At 32.7% G+C, this 11,673-nt stretch overlaps 2 pseudogenes across 1 annotated transcript; both read left to right on the forward strand.

Annotated features, from left to right (window-relative positions):
- Nucleotides 1–1,568: 1,568 nt before the first annotated feature.
- On the forward strand, nucleotides 1,569–2,249 carry LOC146926460 (receptor like protein 22-like; annotated as a pseudogene).
- An 886-nt stretch (nucleotides 2,250–3,135) lies between these two features.
- Nucleotides 3,136–4,672, forward strand: LOC146926461 (uncharacterized; annotated as a pseudogene). The gene has a single exon (XR_015034134.1). The product of XR_015034134.1 is annotated as an uncharacterized LOC146926461 (transcript).
- The last annotated feature ends 7,001 nt before the right edge of the window (nucleotides 4,673–11,673 follow it).

Raw genomic sequence — 11,673 nt, forward strand, 5'->3', positions numbered from 1 at the left:
AAGCATCGTGCCACGTTGAGGACTTTCGTGGCACGATTGATCAGCGTGGGACAAAGGATTCAGTTCTGGAAATTTCGTGGCACGAAGCAATATGCAACGTGCCACGATGGTTGATTTTGTCTGCTGCCACGTAGGATTAATGAACCATCGTGCCACGACCAACCCGTAACGTGGCACGATGATGGGCTTTTTCTGAAACCCTAATTTCTTTCTATAAATATCCAGCTACTAGCAAGGGTTAAGGGACTGATTATTATTGCGATTTTGAGCACTGAGGATTGCAGGAGACCAAGGAACACGCCCTGAATCTCATACCAACATTCTGTTGGTTAGATTTATGTATGTTTTCTCTTGTTATTGCTTATGATTGTTTAGTTATGAGTAGCTAAACCTTTAGTTTGGTTAAGCCATGATGAAACTCTTGTAATATATGATTTTGTAGTTGAACTCTCTCTATAATCAATGTTATTCAGTGTTTATTCAGAATTACTTGTGTTTATTGCTCTTCATCTTATTGTTTTGTATGACTACTAGCCCTAGCTTATTGCAATCACATGAATTGATCTTAGGAATTGAATGACTACTAGCCCTAGCTTTTAATCCTGAAATAGTAGTTTTGTTTAACTCAACACTAGGAACCTAGAGATAGGAAATTGAGAGTTATGATACATGAATTAACATTCCAACATCGCTTCCACGGGTATTCAATCACGTTAAGAGATTAATAGGGTTATAACTTAGGAAAGGGTTTTTAGTCAAGAGATTGATCAAAACCACTTAGTTAATTTATCGTAAAAACTGAGTAGTAATTGAGAGTAGAGAGAGGTAGAATTTTCATATAGAGCAATAGCGGATTCACAAGCTTAACCATTAATCTCAATATAATTTTCTCTCGCACTTTTTCGATTTTAATTAAGGCTAATAAAACCAAACTTTTCTGCCTAGGGCAACCAAATACAAACTTTATACATCCTAAAGTATAACGCGCTTGCTAGAATTGAAATTAACACAGTCCTTGTGGATCGATATTTATTACTACTTCGATAGTTTTTGGTACACTTGCCAGATACCTATCAATGCTCATTAGGACACCGTGTAACTTGACTATCTTTGAGATGAACAATTATGCATACTGTGATGTTTTGTAGGTAGATTTAACGAGTAAGAAATGAGCCGATTTGGTTAATATATCCACAATCACCCAAATTGAGTCATGTCCTTTCTGAGTACGGGGTAAGCCTCCCACAAAATACATAGATATCTGCTCCCACTTCCACTGAGGAATCTCTAACGGTTGAAGCAAACTCGTTGGTCTTTGATGTTCAATCTTGATTTGTTGGCATACAATACACCTTGCTACAAACTCTGCAATGTGTGTTTTCATACCAGGCCACCAATAATCTTTCTTTAAGTCTTGATACATCTTGGTAGCACCAGGATGAATTGAGAAACTACTCTTGTGTGCTTCTTCTAAAATCAACCTTTTAAGTTCTGAATCATTCGGAACATAAATCTTTCCCTCGAACAAAATTGCTCCATCTGAAGCCATAGAAAATTCTGGATGACCAATTCTCTTCCGCAATTCATCTTCATCTGTACTGGAGATTCTTGATTTGACCCATAATAATTTGCAAGGTCACATTCCTTTGTCTGTCTTTAACCTTAAAACACTTCGTTTCATTTAACTTTCCTACAACAAGTTTAATGGTACGATACACTTGGACATCATTAGAAGGTTAAGAAATTTAACTATACTAGGGCTCTCACATAACAACCTTTATGTTGATGTCAACTTCAAACTTGATCATGACTTGTTGCCCTTTCCTAAGATGAGAATTCTGATGTTGGATTCCTGCAAGCTGAGAGAAATCCCTAGTTTCTTGAGAAACCAGTCCACATTATTAGCTCTTCAAATATCTAAGAACAAGATTGAAGGACTAATACCCAATTGGATTTGGCAACTTGATTCTCTCATTACCTTGAATCTTTCCCATAACTATTTGATATGTATGGAAAGAAGTGTTTCAAATTTCAGTTCTAACCTTTTAATAGGTGATTTTAGTTATAACCAACTCCTATGGCCTATTTCTTTCATTCCCGGTTACGCAATATATTTGGACTACTCACGCAATAGATTAAACTCTTTCATTCTGCCAGACATTGGAAACCACATCCCTTACATACGTTTGTTGTTTCTTTCAAACAACAATTTTCAGGGACAATTCCATGAATCTTTTTGTAATGCATGATGTATTGGATTAAGATTCTATGGGATTTTAAAAGACTTTTAAATTATGAAAAAGTCTTGTGGTATTCAATCAAGACTCTTTGCAATTTAAAAAAAGTCTTGTGGTATTCAATCAAGATTCTTTGTCATTTTAAAAAAGTCTTGAGGTATTCAATCAAGACTTTTCATCACTTAAAAAAAGTTTCATGGTATTCAAAATCATTCAAATTTCAAAGGATTGTTTAATAAATTAGATTTTGATGGATTTTGTGAGATTGTCTAGTGAAATTTTAACAAAAAAAAGTCTTTCATGAAAACATAAGATTTCTTGGGATTGTTTTTCTTTAAAAGTTTTTACTATCTCTTTCTTATCCCTTCTTCCTTCTCTCTTCTCCCTTCCCTCTCTCCTCTCTTTTCTCCCTCCTCTCTCTCTCTCCCTTCTCTCTCTCTCTTCTCCCTTCTCTCTCTCTCTCTCTCTCTCTCTCTCTCCCTCCTCTCTTTTCTCCCTTCTCTCTCTCTCTCTCTTCTCCGTCTCTATATATGTATCTCTCTCTCTCTCTCTTCTCCCTCTATCTCCTATCTTTTCTCCCTTCTCTCCCTCCTCTCTTCCCCCTCTCTCTATCTCTCATAAAAATAAAATGAAAAATAAGAATATGTATTCAAAATATTATGATAGAGAGTGTGCTGTAATCATTTCTTTTTAATGAGTCCTTAAAATTCATAAAATCTTTTGAAATCTTATAATCCATAAAATCCTTTAAAATCTTATGATGTAAATCCATTGAAATCCAAATTGAAAATCCTGATTGTCTTTTAAAATCATGAAAGTCATTAAAATCCTACAAAATCTTTTAAAATCTTTGAGACTTTTTTAAGTAAAAATTGTCATTCAAAATCCTAATACTTGCTAGATCTTTCCCACAATAACTTTGTTGGGACGATTCCCAAGTGTTTCGCAGCATTGAGTAGTAGTCTTAAGATGTTGAATTTTGGTGGAAACAAGCTTCGAGGTCATATACCTACTACTATGTTTCAGAACTCGTGCACTAAGGCTTTTGAATCTAAATGAAAGTATTTTAGACAGTAATGTACCAAAATCCTTGGTCAATTGCAAGGAACTACAAGTCCTTAACCTTGGAAAGAATGCATTAACCGGAAAATTTCCATGTCTTTTGAGCAAAATTTCCTCCCTAAGAGTAATGGTTTTAAGGTCAAATAAGTTCCACGGATCTATTAAATGCCCTAATAGCTTTGGTGATTGGAAGATGCTTCATATCGCTGATCTAGCCTCCAATAACTTCGGTGGAACGTTATCACCTACACTCTTAAATAGTTGGAAAGCAATGATGCGCGATGAAGACCAGCTTGGGCCAGAATTCGGCCATTTGTTTTTTGATATTGTTGATATCTTTCATCCTATGCGTTTCAAGGATGTACCACAAAATTTGAACAAAGTTCTTGCTTTGAAAGTGGCTAAACTTGTTGCAAACATGTCTCAGTCTATTCTTGACCAGGCATATCTTGATGGTGGTTCGATTTTGGCAAATCTTGTTCGTTATCAGGATTCAATTATTATTGTCAACAAGGGTCGACAGATGAACCTGGTAAAAATTCAAAGTGCCTTAACGTATATAGATATGTCAAACAACTATTTGGAGGGGCCAATACCTAATGAGATAACGCAATTGAAAGCATTGAATGCTCTTAACTTGTCACAAAATGCATTAACGAGCCATATACCATCATCGGTGGGGAATTTGAAGAATCTTGAATCTTTGGACTTGTCAAACAACTCCTTGAAAGGAAAGATTCCTCAAGAGCTTTCAAGTATATATTTCCTTGAATATATGAACCTCTCGTTCAATCACCTGGTGGGACGAATTCTGTTGGGTAATCAAATACAATCATTTGATACAGATTCCTTCAAAGGGAATGAAAGGTTATGTGGACCTCCATTGACCAACAATTGCGACGATGATCGAGTGCAAGGGCAGCCGCCACCAGCATCCGAATTATCTCATTCTCATAATGACAGTTCAATTGATTGGAATTTCTTAAGTGTGGAGTTGGGATTTATTTTTGGGTTTGGAATTTTCATCATCCCCCTTATTTGCTTGATGAAATGGAGGTTGTGGTATTCCAAATATGTAGATGAACTGCTTTACAGGTTTATCCCCCAGCTAGACTTTGTGTATGAACAACATCAAGGGAAGAGGTATAGAACTCTGAGGTGGAGGTACTGACTGTTTACAGGCAGTAGTGTCAAAATAAGGATTCACTAGATTGTATCCATTAAAGTATAGTTATAAAGAAAATAATTAAAATGGTTTTGAAATGTATATCCTTCAGTTTAAATTTTGTTGAGTTGTACTTGTAAATCAGTTATGTCATTCACACGCATGTTTGTGTGTATATTTAGTATTAATAGATTGAGATTCGCATATACACGCACACTATTTGGTTGGTTGATTATCTTTTGTTTGTATTTCAAAACCTGACAACTTAATCTAGTAGAATTAGAATGTTGTTCTGTGTATTTGTTTAGTTTTGATATACTTTGTTCAAATTGTGCCAGAAAAAAAATATGACAAAATTGGAAACATAATGGACATCAAGTAAATCACTAAACTGAATATATTCAAAGAGACTCGTACTGTATACCTAAGTTTCGTAAAAACGGAAATGAGTGGAAATGTATACCTTATTTGCAGGGAAATTAGAATTCCTCTTAAAGTAGGCACTTTCCTTCATCTAAACCAAGTTTGTCAAAAATTAGCTAGTTTTCGCATACGTTGATCTTGCGCTTCTGTAGAACAATATAACAAATTGAATGATAAATGTTAGTTGTTATTTTCTTATCACTTCAACCTCTACTTTCCTCCCCACAGAACCTTATCACTCTTGGTACTTCACAAGACTTAACCACAAACCAAAAGTTGAAAATTAAAAAGCAAAAGCCTCTTTTATATGACTATACTTTGCTTCTCAGATTACTGTTATTGAAGTCTAAGGAATCTGCGAGTTACGTGATAGCTCACCACTGCAGTTGGTTTGCTAGTTATTTTCATAATAATCACTCTGTATTAGAGTGTATGCTAGTTTCTCTGCTACCATTTCAGTTTTATATATACCAGTTATATATGTATTCAAAAGTTAGTTTAACACAATATGAATTTAGTTTCATCTTTCACTCTTCATTTTGTCCTTATCATTGATGTTTCACCACATTATCTATTTAAAAATGATGGGTGAATGCTTTTGTGCATTATTTCTCAGCCTAAGGCTGGTTTTTATAGGGAGGATAGAATTAATTCTCTCCTTGAGTGTAGCAGAAAATTGTTACAATGGAAAATAAAAGGAAACAATGGAAATCTCTAGAAATTACAAGGAAACATAAAATAGGAAAATAAATATTGAGGTATTTTTCAACGCCCCCTCAAGTTGGTGCATAGATATCTATCATGCCCAACTTGTCAATCAAATGCTCATGAGGTAGGTCTTGTCAAGCTTTTGCTTAATCGAAGTTAAAAATAGGTATATGATTCCAACATCTAACTTTTCTTTTATAAGACTCACATAGTCTATCATAGTATCTTTTGTTCATTTTAGTAGATTAGAAAGAAATCTAATATAACACTAATTTACAAATTTTAATTATGAAGGAGTAACATATATATACCTGTGACTTTAGGGAAACATCGAATTTTTCTGAAATAAAGCAATTTACTCATTCTAAACCTAGCTTGTTGAGATTCAGCTACCCTTTGCGTCCATTCATCTTGCGCTTCTGTAAATAACTATTATAAAAAATAGAATTAAATAAAAAATAGAATTAAATAAAAACTAACAAAATTATGAAAAAAAAACCAAAAATAAAAAATAAAAAATAAAAATTGAAGTTCATTAATAAGAATCTCACCAAGGCTGCAAACAAAGAATATCTCGAGTCTCGATGCATCATTTTTATTCTTCCCTTGTTCACATTGCCTCTTTAATCCGACTATTTTGCTTGTCACATTGTTATCCTTGAAGCCTAAGAAACCTACAGATTCAACAATGAATAATTTGCTATCTGAAGTCGAATCTGTGCTACTTAGTTTAAGTTAAATAAATAGCGGTTGTTTGTATACCTCATCCGTCTCTCTGCAAAATAGCAGCTACCCTTAGGGTATTCACTGATTAATCTGCAATTTTATTGACCCCGACGACATGTTTTTGTCATTGCATTCGCTTCATGTGTAGAATCACAACTAAAATAGTTAGCGGTGCTGCTCGTTTAATAATCTCGTAAGAGTGTTGCTATTTATCTAGAGTTTTTATCAAGAATTGATTAAGAAAAGGTTTCAACCAATTAAATTTGTTATTGGCCGGAAATCATAGTCATTAGATTCGCTTCATGCGTAGAATCGCAACCAAAACAGTTCGCAGTGTTGCTCGTTATATAATCTCGTAAGAGTGTTGCTATTTTTATCTAGAGTTTTTATCAAGAATTGATCAAGAAAAGGTTTCAACCAATAAAATTTGTTATTGGCCGGAAATCATAGGGGTAATAGAGTGTAATTTAGGAAAGGTGTTGAGCAATTCTACTATCGGGAAATTGTTGGGATTCTTTTTCTCGCTGTATCTATCATTTCCCATCTCAAAATACCTTACATATATTCTATATGAAACTTGGATTATTGTTTAATCCATAAGGTTTAATTTCATATTATATTTTTTTTGGATCTAACTCATGCTTAAAATAAGATTCATAAGGTTATGGGTCTCTTCCTTTATAAACTTTAATCATGCCCTATCTTTATTTAATGTGAGACATGAGTTTTTCCAATAGTAAAATTGATAAATAAAAAGGGTGATTATATTTTGACACACATTTCTCAAATGGGAAATGATAGATACAGTGATAAAATTTATCAAGAAAATTTCAAGACAGTGTATTTGCTAACACCTTTCCTTAATTACACACCATTACCTCCCTTGATTTCCGCCAAATAACAAATTTAATTGGTTGAGACATTTTCTTGATAAATTCTTGATAAAAAGTCTCTAGATAAATAGCAATGCTCTTCTCAAATACATCATCTCTTTCTTCATATCACATCATCAATACAGCAGATCACCTGATTCTCTCTATTTCTGTCCTTTTCAAAGTATATAAGGAGCGAACAGGTGTCCATGAAAAATCTTCATAAAAAATAATAAAGAAAAAAATCAATTTGTCATAAATTTTGGTATTAATAGTTATTATTTTACCGGTATATTTTATAGGCAATCACGAGAAGTATAGTTAATATTATTTTTTTTATCAAAACAAACTTAACGCACAAAATGTAAAAACAACCACTATATTTGTTTGTTGCCAAACAAATTTTACCTCAAAATTAAAATGTAAAACCAAACTATTGATAATGGAACTGAATTTACAACTACGTAGAGTCACTTTCCAGCACTAGAGTTGATAATAATATTTCAAGTGTATTTCGAGCATGTTTGGCCCTCCTTATTTTCTACTTATTTTTTACTTCTAAGGAGAAGTAGGGCCAAACACAATTTTAAGAAAGCTCTTATCAAAAGAAGTCTCTTAATTGTATAGAAGAAAATCATGTAGAAGTGACTTTTCAAATAAGTTGTAGAAATGAACTTTACAACAACTTACATGGAGGTTAAGCAACAGTGGTTCACCCATCGATTCCCACATGGGACACTTTTTCTTTTATTTTATTATTTCTTGTGTAAATCACCCACACCAGATTCCTTTTATTTATTTTATTTTGTTGAAGTTCTTTTATTTGTTTTTTTGTTTGTTTAGATATTTACAATATTATTTTTTACGTTTTTTTTTTTAACATTTTGGTTACGTTCTTTTATTTTTTGTTTACTTACATATTTACAATATTTTTTTGTATGTAAATATATAGAGATAAAATATCAGTGATAGATAGTTTGACAGTGTTCTCAACAAAAAAAAAAGTGAGGTAGTTTGACCGTATATTTTTATGATAAATATAATATATAGAGAAAATATAATATGATAAATAATATTTTTATAAAAATAAAAAAGTCCTAAGAGTAGAAAAACAAATGACTCACTATTGATCAAATGAATTGGTTAAAATACTTTTTTTTTTTAACAAATGGTTAAAATACTTTTAAGATTATAATTTTGTGTATTTAGATTTATTTATGAATGTTGTTCTTATTTAGTATTAATTTAATTATATGTACACAATTAAAACATTAGTTTGATCTTAAGAAAATGGATTTTATTTTATTTATGATAATTTATAGTAAAATCTCAGCTCTTTTAGAAATATTTACCAAACAGTTTTTAACTTAAAAGTATTAATAAAATTGAAAAAAACAACAAATAGCAAACAACTTTAACTTTCACTTTTAAGTTCTAATTTTTAACTTTATTCTTAAAGTAAATTTTAGACCTCGAAAAAGTAGGGCCAAACGCACCCTTCATACGTTTAAAACTACTTGGTCAGTCTTTTAATCTGGGAATTATTTGTGTTTACAAATGACAACTAGAGTCAATTGATAGTTTTGAGTGGTGGAAACTAAGTCGGAGCATGCTTTTCAGTAACAAATGAAACCATCGTCTGACGGTCAAAATTGAAGACTTTAAGGTTGTTACCCTAATTTCCACGCGATGAAAAAGACCTAAAATCAAGTAAGAAAGCCCATATTGTGATTTCTTTCTTTTAGGATAATTCTAGATTTCCAAATTATTCATAAAAAAAAAAGTTCATAAGAAAAACTAGATTTCCAAACTAAATGGAATTTAACTTATCCTATAACCTTCCTTAAAAAAAATAAAATAAATTATCCTATAACCTTGACAAGGGTGATGTCTTGATATTGAGCTGTGAAAATTAATGTCCAGAAAGTTACTCCTCCACGGTATGTGTGGATGTCATAAAATTCTTATGTCCAACATTCTGAAATTAAAATATTTTTTTTTTACGTTAGCTGCAAGGGTTTTAGGGTTGCCTCAGCCGCCGGAAGCTTTCTTGGCCGTCGGTCACGGTGGTTCTGCAATTCATCTCAGCTTCGCAACCATCTATCTTGCTAGAAGGGTTTGAAAAATTTGAAAAAGCACAATCGCATTAATGCTCACGGTCATTACAAATATTGTTATACGTTGTTTTCATCTATTTGAACCTTTTTGGTGGTAGTCCGTGCCCTTGCCCAGACTTTCATCGGGCATTCTTTTTCTTTTCTCTTCGCCCTCATGGCATTTTCTTGTCCTTGGCCGTGTGTGGCGGATGTCACAACTCAAGCACAACATATAGACCAGATGAAGAAATCATTTGCACAAGTTCTAGGTGGTGCACGACAACAGGATTGCATTGATCCTCTACCAACTCCTTGTCTCAAGTGGCACCGCAAGAAATTTGTCATTTAGCAACGGCAGAAACCGTAGGTAAAGGTCCAAAAACTGTTGGTATAGGTCATAATACCTATACCAACGGATGCATGCTCCGTTTATGATACTATGCTTATACCAACGGCAAAATTGCTGTCCCAATAGCTTATACCAACGGATAACTAGCTTGTTGCTAAATATTTTGGAGCTATAGCAACGGCATTTAATACCTATTTAATAGCTTTAGCCAACCCATATATTTGTTGGTATAGGACTAGACTGCCCGTTGCTATAAGTCTGTTTTTTTTAATATACAAATAAATATTTTTGTCTAAATTAAATAGTTTTTTAATAACAAAAGTTTAACACTGTTTTTTTATATGCCCCACGCAAAATTTAAAGCAAAATAAAAGAAAATTTCAATTATATTGTCAAATTAACAAGTCTTGAAAACATGTGAAACTAACATCTTACAACTAACAACATCAAAAAAAAAAAAAATCTTACAACTAACAAAGCTACATGGTACCAAGCTCTTATCCTTATAGAATTAACTTAATACAACCTATTTATGACTTAATCTTGGATTTCAATTAACGATTTAAGCTTCTCATCTTAAGGAACTGAACGGAGAGGTTATCAACACAATCGTTGAATCATATTTGAACCCTGCACACACTTCAGCGGATGCTGCAAGGAAGTAAACTTTAAACTTGCCATTGCCTCTCCCCTTAATATATTCTCTAGTCTGCGTCATGAGAGAGAGAGAGAGAGAGAGAGAGAGAGAGAGAGAGAGAGAGAATTATCAGAATCCAACAGGAAACACACAACATAAAGCCTACGTCCTACGATAACAAAAGACAACAAGGTGAAAATACACTTAATCCTAAAAGAAATCTCATCAACAAAAAAATGCTTATGCCATATAAAAGTAGGTTTAACATTTATCCCACTATCATCTTGGTCATATTTTAATATCAATATTAACTCAGCACAACAATCACAATCAGAATGACAAAAATGAAAATCTCAAAATCACGAAATTATTAAAAATCTAAAAAGAGAATTAGGAAAAATAACTTGGTATATTGTATCCTTATCACCTAATTACATAGTAATTACAAATACATATTTTAGTGGCCCGTTTTAGAACATGGAATAAAGGCACCCTTACTTTAAAATACGTAGAATTAGTTTACGCTATGACTATAGGAGGAAGATTAATTTTGTGTCAACAAGAAACTAAGTGGGTTGATGAATAGAAAAAGAGACACTGGGAGAAGTAATAGGTTTTGGACCTAGCTCAGAGTAAAGAATCTTGGTGGAACAAAAGTGTTCAAATTAAAGTAAAAATCAAAATGGAATGTTTTAAAGTGTGGTATAGGTGTAAAAGTATAAATATTTAGGAAAATCATAAGAGAGCTAAGAAAGGGGACAAAAATGCATTGAACGCAATAAAAAACAAGCTTTTGATGTGTTATACCAATCCTTGCACATCAACGAGGGAGAAAAGTTTATATATATCCTTGCTAAGGGAAAAGAAAGAAAGAAAAAATATATGGATCAAGTGCAAGGATATGAGATATTAAGGGTAAATGGGAGTAGGATATTCAAAACTTATTTAATGAAGGTTATGAGATATTACCATACTCGAACATAATAGACATTAGAGAGGAGGATAAAAATTATACTACTATCATTAGACTCAAGAACACGAGGCAAAAGAAGCGTTGAAACAGATGAGTAACGGTAACACAGTTGGGACTGAAAATATATCTATTGAAGTGTGAAAAAGTCTTGGAGAAACTTCAGCCTCAAACCTGAACCTGCCTAAAACCTAAAATTTTCCCCAAACTCAAACCTACTACCAGAAATGAATATCCACCATATTTTATTAATCTAATCCATTTGAGGTAGGAAAACACCCAACACGATATTTGATATCAAACACTTCTACATAAGGTAATTAGCCAATTTGAGGCTAGGGCAATGATTACAATGATTAAAAGTTCAAAAATATCATAAAAGTAGAGATAATATTTAGAGACTTGCATGTTACATATCAATATATTTC

Source organism: Medicago sativa, chromosome 4 (genome assembly GCF_051527215.1).
Source record: "Medicago sativa cultivar Bolivia chromosome 4, Bolivia_mono, whole genome shotgun sequence".
Lineage (NCBI taxonomy): Eukaryota > Viridiplantae > Streptophyta > Magnoliopsida > Fabales > Fabaceae > Medicago > Medicago sativa.